General features: G+C 40.8%; 1 protein-coding gene across 9 annotated transcripts in view; it reads right to left on the reverse strand.

Moving 5' to 3' along the window:
* The window catches only part of LOC108719832 (disco-interacting protein 2 homolog C-like), a 265,083-nt gene that overhangs the window by 189,915 nt on the left and 54,615 nt on the right, over positions 1 to 20,553 (reverse strand). The gene's annotated exons all lie outside the window — the stretch shown is intronic.

Consider the following 20,553-nt stretch of genomic DNA (forward strand, 5'->3'; position numbering starts at 1 on the left):
GATAAGAAGAGTTCAGGCTGTTGCTATGCCAGACTGAGCCTTTTTTTAGAGCTCCGTATTTATAACAATGGAGACTGGCACATTCATCCTGCACTGGGGGTGCCAATCTCTGCCACAGTCAATAATTTATCATGGCAGTGACTCACTCTAGCCTGTGTCCATCCCTTCCGTAGACTCCAGGGATAAAATGGAGTCTATGGGAGACAACCTTCCTGTAATTTAGAGGTTTCTGGATAACAGGTTTCCAGATAATGGATCCTAAATCCCTGTACAGGTATGGGATCTATTATTCATAATCTAATTTGGATTTTCATCAATTAATTAAGTCTACTTAAAAAAATCAAACATTAAATAAACCCAATAGGCTGGTTTTGCTTCCAATAAGGATTAATTATATCAAGCCCACGATTAAGTGCCGGACGGCACGAAACGCGTAAGGCTATGTATTGTTTTATTTTTGCCCTAAAATAACGCTTTCAGTTTTTTTACAAGCTTGTTTGTGGGATCTTTGAATGCCTGCCGTTTTTTCCTTTCGTTGGATACCTCCACCTCGAGCTGTAGCATACCTCCCAACATCTTGGAAATAAAAAAAGGGGCAAAAAAGGTGCCACGTGTAGCGTGGCATTTTTTTTAACCACGCCCATTTTTGTGTCCACCCCCCACAAAATTTGGCAGGTTATGAAAGTTCGAACATATTTTTGTGGTTTTTTTTCCAGTTATTACAGTTTTGCTAATGAAGGTGAATTGCTCTTTAAGCTGTGAGTCTAACTTCTCCCAAGGGACTTGTTATCTTATATTATTACAATTACATATTTGCTTATCTAGAAATTGTTACAAAGTATCTCATCTGCATATGTCACTGTTGTGGGCTCTCTGCCAAAAGCCAATTAAGTTAGAAACTTTGTATTTTTTTCTGGCTATTCAGTGCAGAGAAAAACAGGACTTTCCAGTACAAACGGGGGAATGCAGGTTGAGCTGTCAAAAGAGGTACTGTCCCTCTAAAAACGGGACAGTTGGGAGGTATGCTGTAGGTCTGGGGCATGAGCAGACAGTCCCCATCAGTACTACTGGTCAGATAATAAACTCTTTGGCTTTACATTGCGACGTTTGGACCAAGTACAAGGTACTGTTTTCTTATTAAAGAGAAAAAGGGAATCATTTTTAAAAATTTGGATTACTTGGAAAAAAAGGAGTCTATGGGAAATGGCCTTTCCGTAATTCAGAGCTTTCTGGATAAGAGGTTTCCTGATAACAGATCCCCTACCGGTATATGATTAACAATCCAGATTTAACGAAAACGCTTCTATTTTTAAAATTCGGGTACACGGCCAAGAAAAACATTCCCCATATTTCTAAATGGAGGAAAAAATTATAATTTTTATCATCGGCTGGGAGTATCAATGCTCTTCCCGAACTATTAGCATCTCAGACAGTAAATGCAAGCAGCTCGGCACAGAATGATCCAGTAGCAAAGATCCCTGTTTCTCTCCGGTCTCCGGGAATCTTTGAAGTGAATTGGGGAGTAATGAGCAGCGAGTCGCCCTTTCATTCGCTTACTGATACGTGCTTGGTGCTTGGGCGCAAGGACACTCATCCTGCATACTGATTAGCTCTATAGGGAACTATTTGTCACAGAGCTTCAAGAATACAAACATGCAATGGGTACAAGAGAATATTAATTACAATTCGGCTTTTGTTTTAGTCTCTCTAGAGATACCTTGTATTTGTTTACGGAGTGGGGGGGGATAGAAGAACTTACGGGACTTTGGGTGCCACACCTTACAGTGACCAACCATTTCATATTTCAATAATGATAGCAATGAAACAAATTTATCAAATATATATTAAGGATTAATTATATCTTAGTTGGGATCAAGTACAAGCAACTGTTTTATTATTACAGAGAAAAAGGGAAATCATTTTTATAAGTTTGGATTATTTGTATAAAATGGAGTCTATGGGAGACAGCCTTTCTGTAATTTGGTGCTTTCTAGATAAAGGGTTTCCGGATAACAGATACCATGTATATATATATATATGATTCAGTTAATGACTATAAGAGGGACTTGGATGATTTCTAAGACAGACATAATATCAAAGGCTATTGTGATACTAAACTCTATAGTTAGGGGCAGATTTATCAAGGGTCGAATTTCGAAGTACAAAAAAACTTCGAAATTCGACCATCGAATTGAAAAACTTCAAATTCGAACATCGAATTAGAAGTTTTTTCACCGAATTTGGCAATCGCACCATCGAATAAAAATCGTTCGAATTGAACGATTCGAAGGATTTTAGTGTACGATCGAAGGATTTTTATTCGATGTGTGAAGACTTTAAAAAAGTTTGTCCAGAATGCTCGGGACCTGGGGTTTTCCGGATAACGGATCTTTCTGTAATTTGGGTATTCATGCCTTAAGTCTGCTAAAAATTCATTTAAACATTAAATAAACCCAAATAGGCTGAGTTTGCTTCCAATAAGGATTAATTATATCTTAGTTGGGATCAAGTACAAGCTACTGTTTTATTATTACACAGAAAAAGGAAATAATTTTTAGAAATTTGGATTATTCGGATAAAATGGAGTCTATGGGAGACAGCCATTCCGTAATTCAGAGCTTTCTGGATATCGGGTCTCCGGATAAGGGATCCTATACCTATAGAGGGTCCCCATAAGCTAACATAGCACTTCGGCAGGTTTAATTTGGCGAAGTATTGAAGTTTAAGGTTTTTTTAAAGAGACAGTACTTCGATTATCGAATGGTCGAATATTCATACGATTTTTACTTCGAATCGAAGTTGAAGTAAATTCGAAGTGGTAGTATCCTATTCGATGGTCGAAGTATCCACAAAATTACTTCGAATTTTCTTACTTCAAAAATTCCCTCGAATCCACTTCGACCCTTGATAAATCTGCCCCTTAGTGTAGGTGTGGGTATATATAATTTATGTGAAAGTATGGAGGGGTGTGTGTATGGATGCTGGGTTTTCATTTGGAGGGGGTTGCACTTGATGGACTTTGTCTTTTGTCAACCCAATTTACCTATGTAAATTATATATATATATATATAATATCAGGGAAGAAGGGTCTGCACACACAGGACTTAAAAATCAATAAATGGTGTTTATTCAAGTGAAGGGAGGCCTATATATCAAGGATGAGAGGACCGAAACGTTGGAGATGAATTTGTGAATAAAGCACATCGATTTATTTCACCAAAATGAAGGAGTGCGGGTCCATTTACTAAGATATATAAATATATATATATGTACAGATATGGGATCCATTATCCGGCAAGTTCTGAATTACGGAAAGGCTGTCTCCCATAGACTCCATTATAATAAATTAAGACACATTTTTAAAAATTATTTCCTTTTTCTCTGTACTAATAAAACAGTCCCTTTGTACATGATCTAAATTAAGATATAATTAATCCTTATTGGAAGCAAAACCAGCCTATTAAGTGTATTTAATGTTAGATGATTTTCTAGTATGAAGATGCAAATTATGGAAAGATCCGTTATCCGGAAATCCCCAGGTCCCTACATTTATATGAAGCCATTCAGTATGGAGAGACAGACGGAAGCCTTGCAAACCAGTAGTATCAATAGCCATTTCTCTGTGTCCCAGCCCATTTCATTAGCCGTGTTATAAATACCAATTTTAGGGATCAAGTCACTTAGAGGTACAAGTCCCCGCAGAATAGGGGCAGTTTTGCAGGGGATTTGCAGCCTTGATCCTCAGAAATAAAGGAAACCAATTAAAACGGAATAAACTTGCTGTGGATATAGCAAGAGAAGCGGGCGGTTTTTATAGCTGTATGATATTCCAATTACACTCATAGGAAATAGGGGGGAGCCGGCTCAGGTGTGGGTTTCTCAGAACTAGCTTCCATTATATAATTAACAGGCATAAAACGGCGTTCCATTTAATTCACATTATTTTCTATATCAATATCGGACACCAGTAATCTTTTTATTTGCCACCCTAAAAGGCAGTGAGACTTACAGTTCTATACTTTTTGGATTCAATGCCCTACAACTATGAGAGGCATGGGTACACAGTAAGGTTGAGAGACCCCTTTGGGGGGAGACAATGATCCCTCCTAAACAGGGGCAACCATGTGGGCAACGAGCCGCTGGTATTACCCCATGTGCCATTACCTTTACAGCTCCAACCTTGAAGGTCAATACATTTTAGCTGACTTTGAACAATGACAAACGGAAACAAACGGGAAAATAAACTCTGATTTCAAAGAAAGCTTTACCATTCCTTTATTTTCCCTTAGTAACACCTGAGCACAGAGCTTACTCTACACATGGAACAATCTTCCTATGGAGGAGTCAGAGCCAGCAAGATAAACAATATGCAAGCAAGTACAAATGCAATAAAATCAGGATAACTTATTTTAATTTATTTCAAAGTCGAGAGAGAGAGAGAGACTAACGCAGTGAAAATTCCATCAGCGCACCCTCGGTATAAATCCTCTTTGACACGGTAACCGCTGGAAGCAATATATTTCAATCACAAAGAAGCCAAATGTATTAGTATATAAATAACCCCATAGGAAGGGAACGGGGTGGCAGAGCTGGGCACTGCTGATCTCTGTAGATGCGCTCTCATCTCTTCCATAAAGATGGTTTCTAATATTAGGTTCTAAAGTGATCCTACAGTCTATCAGAGAGAGAGAGAAAGAGATAGACACTCTACAGAGAGGAATAGAGTGTGACCAAATCAAAAGGTCAGTTGATAGGTTTGCAGGAGTGCTCATAACAACATTGCAGTTATATTTTTATGGTCTACGTAGGCTCCCCGAAAAAAGGAAGGTCTGTGACGGGATATTAGTAATGCCTGAACCTTTTTAAGTAAATGTTTTATATTATTCCATAAAGATACCACGATGACACCTGTAGGCACCCATCCCTACCCATCCCTGTGCAGGAAACCTCACAACCTATAAACATATTTACTAAGATAGAGTCATTGCTGAAGATAGGAAAGTGGTAATGACACAGGGACACCATAAACACAAGAATACTAAGGGACACTAAAGCCACTTAGTGTTCATCTAAAGATTGCTGAGAACTGTGCCGATTTGTTTTCCCGATGGCCGCAAACCTCAAAAAAATGGTGGATTGCACCCCATTTTCTTACACTTTGCACCCTGCCCTTCATAAAGTAAATGACTAGTGGTTGGCGAATTTTCGTCTTTTTGCATCAGCAAAAATTTGCCGAAATGCATTGAAGTCTTTGCACGACAAATTTTTCCACCCGTTAGAGCAGGGATATCCAACTTTTTTTTTACCCGTGAGCCACATTCAAATACGAAAAGAATTGGGGAGCAACACAAGTCCATGGGATGCCAAATAAGGGCTGTGATTGGCTATTGGTAGCCCCTATGTGGACTGGCAGCCTATAGGAGGGTTTTTATACAACCAAAACTTGCCTCCAAGTCAAGATTAAAAAATAAGCACCTGTTTTGAGGCCACTGAGAGCAACATTCAAGTAGTCAGAGAGAAACATGTCTACAGAGTCTATGGCCGTCATTTTTGCGGTGAAACTTGCCAAAAAAATTCCACTCATTACTATAATAAAAAGATTGGGAAAAAACATTCCAAATTTTGTACACCATTATTTAAGGCATATTTTGGCTATACAGTAAAGCTGGCCATAATAGCTGCAATTTAAGCCCCTCCGAATGAGCTAGCAGCAGCTTATTGGCCAGTGTATGGGCCCTTTCTGACCAATATCTTATCGTACAGGTACTGTATGTATCAGGCAGGTTAGAAAACAACACTGATGGACAGTCTGCTACCAAAAGGTCTTTAGGTCTTCATGATCAAACCTGGGGAACCAAAAGATTGGATCGGTCCAATTTGGCCCAGTACTTCGGTGGTTAAATCAGCCACGGATACACTCAATCTTGACCTTGCGGCAAATGTCAAGGTTAAGAGGAAGTTGATTTTTTAAAAATAAAATAAGAAATAGAGAGTAATAAACTTTTACCATCAAAAAATGTTGCTAATTTTGTGGACACAACCCGAGGCCCTTCTCCTAAACGAACCGCCTGGTGCACGGGCCATAGGAAGACGGCACTTCCAAACTGGATACAACAACAAATAAGGTACTGGCACTCAAGGGCAAATCAAACAGGAGATAACCCCTTATATGTTTATTTACGTCACAACGTTTCGTCATCACCTGATGAAGGGGGAACGCCCCCGAAACGTTGTGACGTAGATAAACATATAAGGGGTTATCTCCTGTTTGATTCACCTTGAGTGCCGGTACCTTATACGTTGATGTATCCAGTTTGGAAGTGCCGTCTTCCTATGGTCCGTGCACCAGGCGGTTAGTTTAGGAGAAGGGCCTCGGGTGTGCACGTGACTCACGTTCTATTGTGCTAATTTTGTGGAGCCATTTAATTAACATGCAAATGAAAAGAAAACCTTAGATGGTCTAAAATAATACACTAGATCATTTAGAGACAGTTATTATAGGCAAAGTTAAAGCTTGTTCTGTAGCCCTCCAAAATAAAGAAAATAAAGGTACCAATCTATGGCATTGCAAGAATACACTCATTTGATGGGATTATTGGGACAGGAGAGGAAACGCTGACTGTCAATTATTTAGGGACATTTTATCTGATATTCCAGCTGGGATAGTCACAGATAGAAACCTGAAGAGCTTTTGGCATCCCCTTCACAGCGTGCCTTAATTATACCTCTAGTCAGCCCGCTCCTTTGCCGGGTGCAGTCAAATGCCAGCTAATAGCACGCTTGCACATGAACAAGATGGCAGCCCTGCAATTGCCTTTGTCAAGATCAAGTTGTTAAAAAAAAAAGAAAAAAAGAATTATATTAATTTTCAGACTAAAGAGGAAAAAGAAGAAAATAAATAAGTACTTACACTGGTTACAAACGACAAAAATTAGCTGTTTCCCATCCACAGGATCACATTATATTTAAACTGAAGGTTGATTTATTTATTAGACAAACTATAACCATAGGAAGGTGTTATTTATTAAAGTCTGAATGCTAAAATCTCAACAATTCTAGTTTTTTTTTACTATAATATCCAATTTTTTGTGTGGAAAAAACTCACATTATTTGAGATTTATTATACCCCGAGGATGGGATAAAGTCCGAATCTGAAAATCTCAGACTTGCCGAGGTTGTATATAAGTCAATTTGGAAGTTTCTGTGGTCTGTGCTGCAGAAAATCAGACTAAAATCTGGCAAGAATTCAAAAAAATTCAGACTTTTCTGTAAGAAGCCGAAAAAAAACATACGATTGGGAAAAATCTCCAAAAAAATCATATGATTCAGGACAAAAACCCCTTTAAAAAACATACAATTCAGGAAAAAAAATCAGAAAAATTGTACAATTTGTTTTCCCCAAACAATCCAGATTTTTTATTAATAAATAAGGTCAAATCGTGGATTCTGGTTTGGTCGGACTTTTTTTTCAAATAAAAAATCAGAATAGTTTGGATACTGATAAATAACCCCTAAACGATGATATTGATAATGGTTATTGGATGCTCAGGCCTAGCCGGTAAAACACCTGCCAAGGCCGGGGCCGGTATTACAAATTTACATGCCATGTAGCTCCGCCCCTTATTTGTGACGCAGACCACCCCCTTTTGGTGCCCGCCCCCCACTGGCCGGTATTATTTTTAAGTAAAGGTGGCAACCCTAGCCATAATAAAGAAGTTATATCTGCAGTCTCATTGCTGTGGTACCACATGTTCTTTCCATCCTTACCAGCACGATTAAATATCACATAAACAAGGAGAGGTGGAGAGGATATAACAATTGCTAGGCCCTTATGGGTACAAAGAGTTATATCTTTCGCTGCAAAAACAAAATACAGTAAATGGGGAAACTGTTGCCCATCATCAACAGAACTGCTCCAGTAGCGTTGCCACTGCTCTAAATTTGGGCAGATTTGATCCTGGACAGTAAAGGTGGCCATACACTGAGAGATCCGCTCGTTGTCGCCAAACGAGCAGATCTCCCTCCGATATGCCCACCTTGAGGTGGACAATATTGGGCTGACCCGATCGTGGGCCCTAGGGCCCAACGATCGGATCCTAACGATGCCTAACGGGCGGTCGGATCGCGGGACCGCATCAATGAATAGATGCGGCCGCGACCCGACGGGATTTTTTGTCCCATCCGATCGAGATCTGGCCGACTTTCGGCCAGATCTCGATCGGTGAAGCCCGTCGGGGGGCCCCATACACGGGCCAATAAGCTGCCGACACGGTCTGTCGGCAGCTTTTATCAGCCCGTGTATGGCCACCTTAATCTACGGCAACCAGATTGGTTGCTGCCCAGCTGCAAATATGCCCACTTTGCCCAGTGTTTATAAATGAGCCCTTACTGTCTTATTCTGCCCACTATATTTTAGCTACTAACAGACCTCTGTCCAACCAGTGGCTCGCGAGCAACATGTTGCTCATCGACCAATTGGATGTTGTTCCCAGTGGCTTCAAAGCAGGTGCTTATTTTTGAATTCCTGGCTTAGAGGCAATTTTTGGTTGCATAAAAAAACATGCGTACTGCCCCACAGATCCTCCTGTAGGCTGCCAGTCCTCATAGGAGCTCCCAAGAGAAAATCACAGGTCATATTTGGCCAATATTTGGGCCAATGGGAATTGTTTCAAAGTGGGGTCCACAAGGGCCTGGGCCCACCAGCAAATCCTCTGATACTCTGGTAGGTAAGTCCGACCCTAGATACAAATATAACGTATATGATTAAGTTACACTGTATCCCACTGCTAAACGTATGGCACATCCTGAATGCCAAGATATGAACATCATGGGCTGAAGTTCACCCGTGCCTTTCAGTACAACGTTCTACAGAAGAATTCAAACTATGCCTACTATACATTTTATTAGCCCAGCACCAAGAATATTTCTAAGAGGGGCAGAATAGAATAGAATAATTATCCCTCTGCATTCCGGGAACCCTGCCACTGTAACAGGTGTCCACAATCTGGAGCAAGGAAAGTTCTTAAGGAATACTGAATGGGACCCAAACAAAAAGACCACCGCCCTTAAATGCTCTGCTACCACAGCCTTAAACTCATTTATCAAATGCAGTGAAGGGTGCAAAAAGCAAAAAACAGGGTGCAACCCACCAATACTCTAGCATAGAATTGTATCCAACAAAGCATTAGCCTCAGGCCCCGTTTTCCGCCTTCAGGAACAGTAATATTCCACCAACTGACTGTTTTGCCTTTATAAAAACATTGCAAGTGAGTAATGAGACTGACTCATTCTCTGCTGTTTGTTCACAAGCTTCACGTAATTAAAATTCCCATTGAAACTGGAAGCCTGGGTGCTATTCTGCATAAGAAAGTAAGCATTGGGCGACAGTTGTTGACCGTATCAACTTCCATAGATCTGCTTGTTTGATAACAGGATTAGGGAAGTGGTGGGTCAGGTGGTGGTCTGATATTCTATAGGTTAGGAAACTGCCACCTTGGAAGGCCAGCTGGCCCTTCACAATGTGACTTATTCTAGCCATACATCAAATTAATGTCTTGTGTATAGATATCTTTGGGAATATGGTGGTGACCTATACAGACTGTCCTATTATCCCTTTAGTCTAACAGTCTCTTCTTGCCAATAACTGGCCCATGTGGCAGCTCATTGACTGACAGTTAGGGTTGCCACCTTTATATAATTTTACCGGCTTGAGTGGTAAATATGGCTCTTGATGCCACTGTTATTAATAGGAAAGCAATAAAAGGAAGATAGGAAGTGACCAGAAAAGGCCATGAATACAGTGGTAAAATATTATCCTTTAGTGAAAAAGGTCCATAACTGGGTAATAATCTCCCAGAAGAGACAGGGAATTGTCAGATATCTCTATAAGAGCAGAGACACGTCGAGATTCGTGGAGATTAGTCACCCGGCGACAAATCTCCTCTTCTTCGGGCGTCTAATCTCCCCACAATGCCTTCCCATCGGCTAGTATCGAAATCGCTGTCGGGATGGCACTCGGAGCGCTTCATTTTCCGTAGTCGCACGAAGTTGCCTTTTGAGGAAAGTTCGGGGGAATTGCTCCGACTGCCATCCCGCCAGCGATTTAGAGTCTACCTGGCAGGAAGGAAGTTCGGGGAGATTAGTCGCCCAAAGAGGAGGCGATTTGTCACCGGGTGAATCTCCACATGTGTCTCTGCCCTAAAGATATTATCTGAGTGAAGTGTTTCTGGGGAGATAAGGGGAAATCCATGAACCGCACCCTTCAGGAGTCCTTCTGATAAAATTCTATAAGTGCACTAGGGATCAATATTATCACTGTAGATCCACACGCAGAGCATTCAGCTGTAAGAGCAGCCAGTTATGGCTCTGCTATGGCACAGTTACACCAACACAACTATTTTTTATTGCGCACCTTCATTTGGTGCATGGGATCCATGGGAAAAAGGCAGCTGCAGAACCACTTGTATCTGTTATTACATTCAGGATGCCTGTGGAGCTAGGGTGCATGCTTTTATGGAAACTACAAAGCCTTTTTAAAATAGGGGCATATCCTAGTTCACAGAGTTGCCATATAGCTTTCTACACCTGAAACTTTCTGCATAGAAAAAACACCAACAAGCCAGTTGGTCAGAAGGAAGCAGCATGGCAGCTTTCGCTCCTTCAGTAGAAGGTGTAGCTAGATGCCCAGGAACATATAAATAGAAGTAGAAATGCTGACAGCGCCTGGCTGCTTATACCGATCAGCGAATTTAATTTTTATTTCTCTGGCTTGTGTTTAGTCATCACTAAGCGTTGGCGATAAAATTACCTTTTTTTTTTTTTTTTACCCTAAATCCATTATTATCCCTTGCTGTTTGGCTTCTGGTAAGTTTGGTCTTTGTGACGTCTCGCTGACTTGGTTATTTTCAGTGCTCTAGAGTAGTTATTTATAGAAATATGGGTGTGAGCTGCTGGATTGTGCCGATGTTAGTGCCCCAGGAATACAATTAGGGGCTTCTTTATAATGCTCCTGCCATGCACGTATTAAGGGCACTGGGGTAGATTTATCACTGATCCAAATGAAGAATTGAGAAGGATTCCCAGCACCTTCATTTATTTTGCAAGTTTTGAAAATATATATTTTTTTGAAAATATTAAAGTGGTTTAAGGCCATTAACATTATAGGCAAGGAGGGTATTTGGTGCTGCTAAAGCTGAAATTATCCTGTGTATTACAACCACATTAGAGTGGATGAGATGTGAGCTCTGTATGAAGCAAAACAAATGAACTTTCTATAAACATAAAGAATTGAGGTTTGAGCCTCTAATATCTTTCATATCAGAGTCAGTGTCCCACAAGACAAAAGTAGGTTCTGTTACCCTTTATTTTGCCATTTGCTGCAAATGGGAACACGACTGCCCCACAGTAAATTGGCCTGGAAACATGGAATCTACAGCACTGGCAGGCAGGTACTTGAGAACCAGGGCCATCCAATTTTCTTGATCTAGAGAATGAAACAAGTTAATGGCTTATTAACATTTCTACACTCCAGCTCCTGCTCCTCCATGTGGGTGCAAACTGCATCCAAGGGTGGGTGCAAACTGCATCCATGGGTGGGTGCAAACTGCATCCATGGGTGGGTGCAAACTGCATCCATGGGTGGGTGCAAACTGCATCCATGGGTGGGTGCAAACTGCATCCAAGGGTGGGTGCAAACTGCATCCAAGGGTGGGTGCAAACTGCATCCATGGGTGGGTGCAAACTGCATCCATGGGTGGGTGCAAACTGCATCCATGGGTGGGTGCAAACTGCATCCATGGGTGGGTGCAAACTGCATCCAAGGGTGGGTGCAAACTGCATCCGTGGGTGGGTGCAAACTGCATCCGTGGGTGGGTACTAGCGGCATCCAATGGTGGGTGCAAATTGCATCCATGGGAGGGTGCAAACTGCATCTATGGGCGAGTACTAACTGCATCCAAGGGTGAGTGCAAACTAGGGTTGCCACCTTACTTCTGGTTAAACTCCGGTGGGACAGTGACCGTGACATTGTGGGGGCGAGATTGTGACATTGCAGGGCGGTTCATCAGGGGAGAGGCGATTGGCCGATTGCTGTGTCAATCACAGGGAATCCTGCCCAGTTTTCCTAATTTAGAAAATCGGGCAGGCAGTTTTGACCCGGGTAGCCCTTCAAAAAAACCAGGCTGTCCGGGTCGAAACTGAACAGGTGGCAAGTGCAAACTGCATCCATCCTGCCACTTCTAAGGAATGGAGCACAAGTGCACCTACAGACACTGAGGAACCCTGGAACTACAACCACCCAGGACCTGGCAGCAGCTCCAGGCTACCCAGAGCAGGTTTCAGCAATAGGTGCACCAGACTTGCACCATCGATTGGAATGCAAATGCAATTTCATACACGTGCTACAGAAGTTACACAACCTTTATTCTGAAATTGGCTAAATGCAATGAGCACATGGTTGGCTTTAAACGGTCATCCAAGGCAGCAAAATAACCACAATTTAGTCAGATGCAACTCTGCACTCAGTCGCATTGATCCAAAATGCAGATTGCTGCATTGTGGGTAAAAAAAAAATGCATCTGCAAATAGACTTTTGACTGCTCATAGCACCTCTAATTGTCCTCTACCACTCCATACAAAGTCTGTGTAGGAAACATGATTTTTCTACATTAAAGCCAAATTCTCTGCTTAAATAATACATCTCAAGGTGTGGGAGATGCCATACTGCATGCTTTATTTGCTGTATTTTTTACAGACATAAATCAACAGCCAGCATTGGCCACTAGGGAAAGTCTTAGCCAACACACACAAAGGCAGCAGAGCAAAGAAGGTAAAGCATTTTCCTTTAAATTTTAATTTACATTCCAGCAGTGGCCCCTGCGTGGCACCCTGTTCCCTTCAGCAGTCTACAAGCTGTATGGAAAAAAAGGGGAATAATGATTCAGCCGGTGCCCACGTCAGACAGAACATTTCCTCGCAGCAGGAATGAGAGTTTAGAAGCTATTTCTGTCACTTGTGTAATTTCTGGAAGATTTGGTTAAAAAACAAATGATTTCTGTTTAATTCCTCTGAGGGTTTTAGGGGGGAAAGAAGTAAAAGGCAATAGCTCTAAATCGAGAAAAATAATGATTCAGGAAATAGCAAAAATGAAGCTTAATTGGAATGACTGGCATTTGAGTCAATGCTACTGTTTTCATATTTGTTAAGCGGTTTTAACTAAATACATTGCATACGTACAAAATATTAAAGGGGAAGTTAACATTTCCTTTTTTTATGCTTTTTGCCACTGTGTAGCACAGGATCACTGCCTCCTTCCTCAACTGAATCACCCTAATCTCCAGTTCACCGAGTGTACCTCCCACAATGCAGAGCAGCTCCTCTGGGGTTGCTTTTAACTAAACCTATATAGTGCATACTATAAAAACATTAAAGGGGACGTTAACATTTAATTTTTTATGCTTTTTGCCCCTGTGTAGCAGAGGATCTCTGCTTCCTTCCCCAACTAAATCACTTGGATCGCTTCGGCTTTCCAAAAGTCGCCCGAAGTTTCCTCGGGAGACAACTTCGAGCGACTTCGAAAAACAAAGAGATTTACATTCTAGCCAGCGGGAAGGCATTTAGGGGAGATTAGTCGCCCAAAGAAGAGGCGATTTGACGCTGGGTGACTAATCTCCCCCAGTAGCCACGTCTGCCAGCACCCTAACAGTTCACCGAGTGTACCATCCACAATGCAGAGCAGCTTCTCTAGGCTTGCTTATAACTAAACCTATATATTGCATCCCATATAAGAATAATAAAGGGGAAGTTAACATTTCCTTTTTTATGCTTTTTGCCCCTGTGTAGCAGAGTATCTCTGCTTCCTTCCCCAAATGAATCCCCCTAATATCCTCCATTTTAACAGTTCACTGAGTGTACTACCCAAAATGTAGCGCATCTAGGGTTGACACTGCACTGATCACCACCCAGGAGTCCAGTATGTATGCGATGGATTACCGATATACACAGTCCAATCTGAGAACAGACATTACATGGCTAAACATGGCAGCTGTCGACCACCATTGTGGTAGGTAGAGGAGTCACTAACAACCAAATTTATAAGCACAAACCTACTATTCCATGCTAAAGAATCTAAGAAGCTTACATCAACCTCCATCAGATACTGAGTTGTTTCCTGCGCAAGCATATATTTAGTGCAGATACACATGCTCAGATTCGGAGAGATTAGGCACCCATCGACAAATCTCCTCTTCTTCAGGGCGACTAATAATCTCCTCGAACTGCCTTCCGCCTGCTAGAATTTAAATCACTGGTTGGATGGCAATTGGTGCACTTCATTTTCCGAAGTCGTCCGAAGTTGCCTCAAGAGGAAACTTTGGAAAACGAAGCTCCCCGAGTGCCATCCTGCCGGCAATTGACATTCTAGCCGGCGGGAGGCAGTTCGGGAGATTAGTCGCCACGAAGAAGAGGCGGTTTATTGCCAGGCGACTAAATCTGAGCTTTTGTGCTCTGCCTGAAAGGCAGGCTTATCTGGTACCAATCCCCTTACAGATATATGTACCCTTTAAATGACATAATATCCAAACAGAGCAGTCTGCACCCCCCAACCAGAACACAAACATGCAGCCTGACAAATAAGAAGGATATATGTGATTGCTGCCATGGAATGAGTCAGCCCCGGCACTTAAATAATTCCCTTCTCAAGCCTGGAAATGTGAAGGTTGTTGGAAAGTTAATTAAACACGAGTGATCTGTTGCATAAGTCAAGATTCAGTAGCCATAATATGTTTCAGAGACACCAAAACCAGTTCCCGGCGCAGCCATTAATGGACCAGGAATTCCAGATAACATGTCTGCGGTTGGCAGGAACACATGCCAATAGTGAATTTTGAGGGTTCCTGACCTGACCCAATCAGCCAATAGTGAATTTTGACCCAATCACATTCACTCCTAGATCAATGTTGGACTGGACATGTAAGGGCCACTAGAGAACCTGAAATCTGGTGGCCACTGTGGTATATAATTAAGAACTGCAGGGAATTTCCTACATAAAGGTCCACCAGGGCCTAAGCCCACCAGGAGATACTTGCCATCGGGACAAGCCATTACAAGAGAAGAATTTTGCTCAAATAGTCCACTAGGTGCCTTTGCGTCCCATGCCTGCCTAACAAACAGCTGGGAGTGGGTAGAATTCAGAGGAAGAGCTGACTTGTGTTTAGATCTTCCACTAATGACCCAATTCACTGGTTAATAGGTTTGTTGTTATAAGATAATATGAAAAAGAGGAAAACACTTTTTTTTAAAAAAAAAAAAAAAAAATTGATGCGGGAAGACTGTCGTTGTCACGGAAACAGTCAACAAATTAAATTATTAAAAGGCACCAGCTGCTGTTTCCGTGACAACCAAAAATGTCTCCCACATCATTTGTATGATATTTTCAGCCATGTAGGTTATTTCTCAAATTACAGAACAGACACGGGAGCGTTCCATCGTCTCATTGAGTTCGGCAGCCGACAGTTTACCGTTCAGTTCAGGAGCTGTCCCTCGAGGAAAGTTCGTAGAGAGAGAGACACTAGTGCTCCATAACTGTCTCTTATTTAACATCCCTGATAACTTTATGTGTGCACTAAATTGTTCCCCAACAATGAACTGAATCGGTTTTTATTCCCAAGTGAGTCCTTAGTGAGTCGGGCCAGGAATTCTGACCAACAGCACCAGATAGTGTTTGGAAACTTTGTCTGGGGATGATATACAGGCACTCTATAAAAATTAGTTAGTATCCCTTTAATCCACTGATAAACCTAGTCTAGGCACCTTTTCAAATGGTCTTCATAAATCATTTTTTATAGTTTTTGAATTATTTGCCTTCTTCTTCTAACTCTTTTCAGCTTTCTAATGGGGTCGCTGACCACATCTAAAAACAAATGCTCTGTTAGGCTATTAAATTATTGTAACGGCCACTTTTTATTACTCCTCTTTCTTTTCAGGCCCCTCTCCCTTTCATATTCCCGTCTCTTGTTCAGCACATGGTTGCTAGGGTCATTTGGACTCTAGAACAAATAATAAAACTAGAAACCAAGTGAAAATTGTCTCAGAATATCTCTCTCTACATCAAAGTAAAGTTAACTCAATGGTGGACAACACCTTTAACCTATAAATGAAGCCATCAGTGTAATAACAGACTGTCTCATATTTACGCTAATCACAGACAGACCTCATATAATTAGTGAACCAGGCAGGCATAAAACCAAAGACCAAAGAGGTCCAACGTTTTGGCCAGGGCCCTGCTTTCAGCGATGAATATTTAGGACAGCAAATGAGCATTCATCACAAATCTCACCACAACTGACCTCCAAGCTGGACTTGGACAAGAGAATTTGCTGGTGCAGCCATGGCCTAGTGAACCCCAGCCGAGAAAAATTCCCATCAGTCCTATCTTGTTTTAACCACAGGACAATATGTCATCTATAGAATAAAGTACTATCTATATCAAATGTTTGCAAGAGTGGGTCTTTTAGTGTTGGGTCCTCTGGTGGAACATAGGAGTTCAAGTCTAACACTTCTCACCCAAGTCTTTAGGCTAAGCTTCCTCAGCCATTGCTCCAAGCCCCACCAGGGTGAAGTGTGCAGGCCTAACAAGGATGGGGTGGGAAGGTATGGTTGAGCAAGGGCGTGAGCAGGACTCTTATACTACTTGACCTGGCTTTGGACAGGGGAACACATTTTAAAGTGGCATGATACTCTCCCAATAAAAAAGTCAGAATCACATTAGCCTTTTCTGGTCATAAGGCAGTGCAAAAGAATATATCCTAGTGTCCCTCTTTGGGTGCAGAAAGCCCGGGTGACATCAGGCAGATGATTGTGGCTTCTCTTATAGCTTTACAACAGACAATGTAAGACTTCTTCTAACTTCTCAAATGCCACAATTCAAATACAGAGTGACAGTTTAACACCCTAGCGCACAAACCCAACAAATTTTATAAAAAAAAGGGGGATAATACGTGTGCGCACTTACAATAAAGCTTTACTATATCCAAGCCTTATCTTTCAGTGTAGACTTTCTCTCGCACTCTCTCTGGAGTCCATAAAAAATCCCCCCCCCATGAATAATTCAGTGAGATTCAGCTGCATAAAACAGTGGTTATACCTTAGAGGAGAGACGTGAGGGCATGTGATGGGTGTTCGTAAGTGTGGATCTGCCAGACCATCAACTGTTACTATTAGCAGACACCAACTTTTTATCTAAACTATCTCTGTGAGTTCTCCCAGTTCTTGATACAATAGGTGTAGTACCTCGTACACCCTACCCAATAGGTGGTTCAGAGATGCCTGGTGCACACAGGTGAAGGTTCGGGCACCTCCTAGTGAAAGTCCAACAAAAGCAAAATCCAATGGCGCACAGGTCTGCTGTAACACCTGAAGCTTGACAAATGGGCTTGGCCGAAACGTTGCACTGCACTCCGCAATAAACACTTGATGTGTTACAGGAGACCTGAGCGCCATTGGATTTTGCTTTTGTTGGAGTCTCACAGTTCTTGCAACAGATTTATAGGGAAGATAAAACATTGGCGAACCAATAAAAAAAACTTTTCTTAAAGAGAAGAACTTGCAATGAAGCCTGCACGAGGAATTGTGACGTCATTGTGCAACAGAGGTGACTCATGGGTTTTATCTGTGATTTCTGTTATTTCTGACAGTTCTTACAACAGATTTATAGGGAAAATAAACACTGGTGAACCAATTAAAAAAACTGTTCATAAAGAGAAGTGACAATGAAGCCTGCACGAGGAATTGTGACGTCATTCATTGTGCAACAGAGGTGACTCGTGGGTTCTACCACTGTAATGGAATCAAAAGCAACAAATCAGCCGTCTTTCTTTTGTACAGAAACATTGCATCTAAATAACTGAGAAGTGACCAAATTCCACTCAAATCACTTATTTTACGGGTTTGGTTAGAGGGAAATAAATTACCATGGTAACAAGGAGTTCTAAGAGATAAGATTCCATCACCTAATGAAACCGTTTTCCGTATTTCACTGCTGATGCCAGTGCCATGGGGCTTCTAAAAAAGTCCCAAGCTTTTATTGTCTGTTTAGGATATATTTATTTCTTTAAAAAGGGATCTCTACCAAAAAAAAATAATTTTTGCATGATGAAAAGAAATGTACAGGTATGGGACCTGTTATCCAGAATGCTTGGGACCTGAGGTTTTCGGAATGACGGATCTTTCTGTAATATCCTGTAAACATGAAATAACCCCAATAGGCTGGTTTTTCTTCCAATAAGGATTAATTATATCTTAGTTTAGATCAAGTACAAGCTACTGTTTTATTATTACAGAGAAAAGGGAAACCATTTTTAAAAATTATTTGGGTAAAATAAAGTCTATGGGAGACGGTCTTTCCATAATTCTGAGCTTTCGGGATAACGGATTTCTGGATAATGGATCCCATACCTGTAATTCTAAGCGACATTCTATTATATATTCATTTAAAAAAACTTCCAATGGTTCTAAAGTTATTTAATAAATATTGAAGAGGGGGTCTCCAAATAGTAAGTGATTACTCACCACTTAAAGGAAGAGGCCCAGGTGCACTGCCCTGAGCCCTCAGCATGGGGAGTGGACAAATCGAAAATTCTTTGGAGCAGGCACTCAATTAAAGGCAATCTTACACCAGGCAGTTGAATCAAAGTGAAACAGTTTATTGTGTCCACAGCCTTATGGGTTTCATATTAGGAACACTTAGTCATTGGCCTATGACTAAGTGTTTTTAACATGAAACGCGTAAGGCTGTGGACACAATAAAATGTTTCACTTTGATTCAACTGCCTGGTGTAAGATTGCCTTTATTTGAGTGCCTGCTCCAAAGAATTTCTGGTTTTAAAGTTATTTGTAAAAGAAATTGCTCCACGTCTGTCTGTTTTTGTTCTCTGTACTGCTGGTTCTGACTCCTGAAAAGATGCAGAAGCCAGCTGATCGAACTGGAAGTGAACTGAGCTGCTAAATTGTTTCAAAAATCACGAATTTATGAATAACTTCAAAAATGTTTAATTTAGCACAAACTGGCAGTGTCCAGGGCAAACCACATATCAAAGGGCCCCTTATAACTTAAAGCACTGCATTACTTGAGGGTTCCACAGAGTTCCTTACACATCGCATGTGATAATAGAAGGGGACCGTTTATATTGTATATTGCAAGGGAACAAGATAAATTGACTGTAGATTCGGTCATTTTCTCCCCATTAAGTAGAACTTTTCTAAAAGAACAGAAGATTTATGATATACAGTAATCAGAGATTTCAAAGTACAGGTATTGGACCTATTATCCGGAATCATCGGGACCTGGGGCTTTCCGAATAACGGGTCTTTCTGTAATTTGGATCTTCATACCTTTAGACTACTAGAAAATCATATAAACATTAAATAAATCCAATGGGCTGGTTCTTCTTCCAATAAGGATTAATTATATCTTAGTTGGGATCAAGTACAAGCAACTATTTTCTTACTTCAGAGAAAAAGGAAATCATTTTTAAAATTTTGGATTATTTGATTATAATGGAGTCTATGGGAGACGACCTTTCCGGAATTCGGAACTTTCTGGATAACGGGTTTCCAGATAACGGATCCCATACCTGTATTGTTATCATCCGACAGCAAATGCGCAATAGAAATAGTTTGTTTTACTTATAGCAGGGGCTAAAGATTCCTTTTCTGCATATTTACCGCAGCAGGGCTAGGATCTAAATATATTAAGCACCCAAAAGGTTGCTCACCTTTAGTATGATGTAGAGAGTGAAAATCTGAGACAATTTGCAATTGGTTTTCATTTTTTATTATTTATGTTTTTTTCAATTATTTAGCTTTTTATTCAGCAGCTCTCCAGTTTGTAATTTCAGTAACCTAGTTGCTAGAGTCCAAATTACCCTAGCAACCATTTTAATGTTTTGAATAAGAGACTGGAATATGAATAGGAGAGGCCTGATGAGAAAGAGGAGTAATAAAAAGTAGTAATAACAATTAGGAGCAGATTTAAGGGTTGAATTTCGAAGTAATGGGAGTTTTATTGAAACTCCCATAACTTTGAAATTCAAATAAAAAAAGACCAACCGAAATTTATTTAAAAAAATCTAAGTTTTTTTTTGAATAGGCTGTATTCGATCGTTCAAATTAAAGTAAGATCTAATTTGATTCGGAATATTTTCAAAAGTCCACCAATTGATTCCAAGTAGGTTCTAGGAGGTCCCCCATAGGCTAAAACAGCAATTCGGCAGGTTTTAGATGGCAAATGGTCGAAGTCAAATTTTTAAATAGACAGTACATGATAAATTTCGATATTCAAATTCTTTTTCAAATTGAATCGAATTTAGACTATTCCCTATTCGAAGTACACAAAAACAGCTTGAAATTCAAATTTTTTACTTAGAATTTTCAATTCGACCCTTGATAAATCTGCCCCTTAATGTGTAACCTTACAGAGCAATTGGTTTTTTAGATGGGGTCAGTGACCCCTATCTGAAATCTGGAAAGTGTTAGAAGAAGAAGGTAAATAATTTAAAA

This window comes from Xenopus laevis, chromosome 6S (assembly GCF_017654675.1).
Source record: "Xenopus laevis strain J_2021 chromosome 6S, Xenopus_laevis_v10.1, whole genome shotgun sequence".
Classification (NCBI taxonomy): Eukaryota; Metazoa; Chordata; class Amphibia; order Anura; family Pipidae; genus Xenopus; species Xenopus laevis.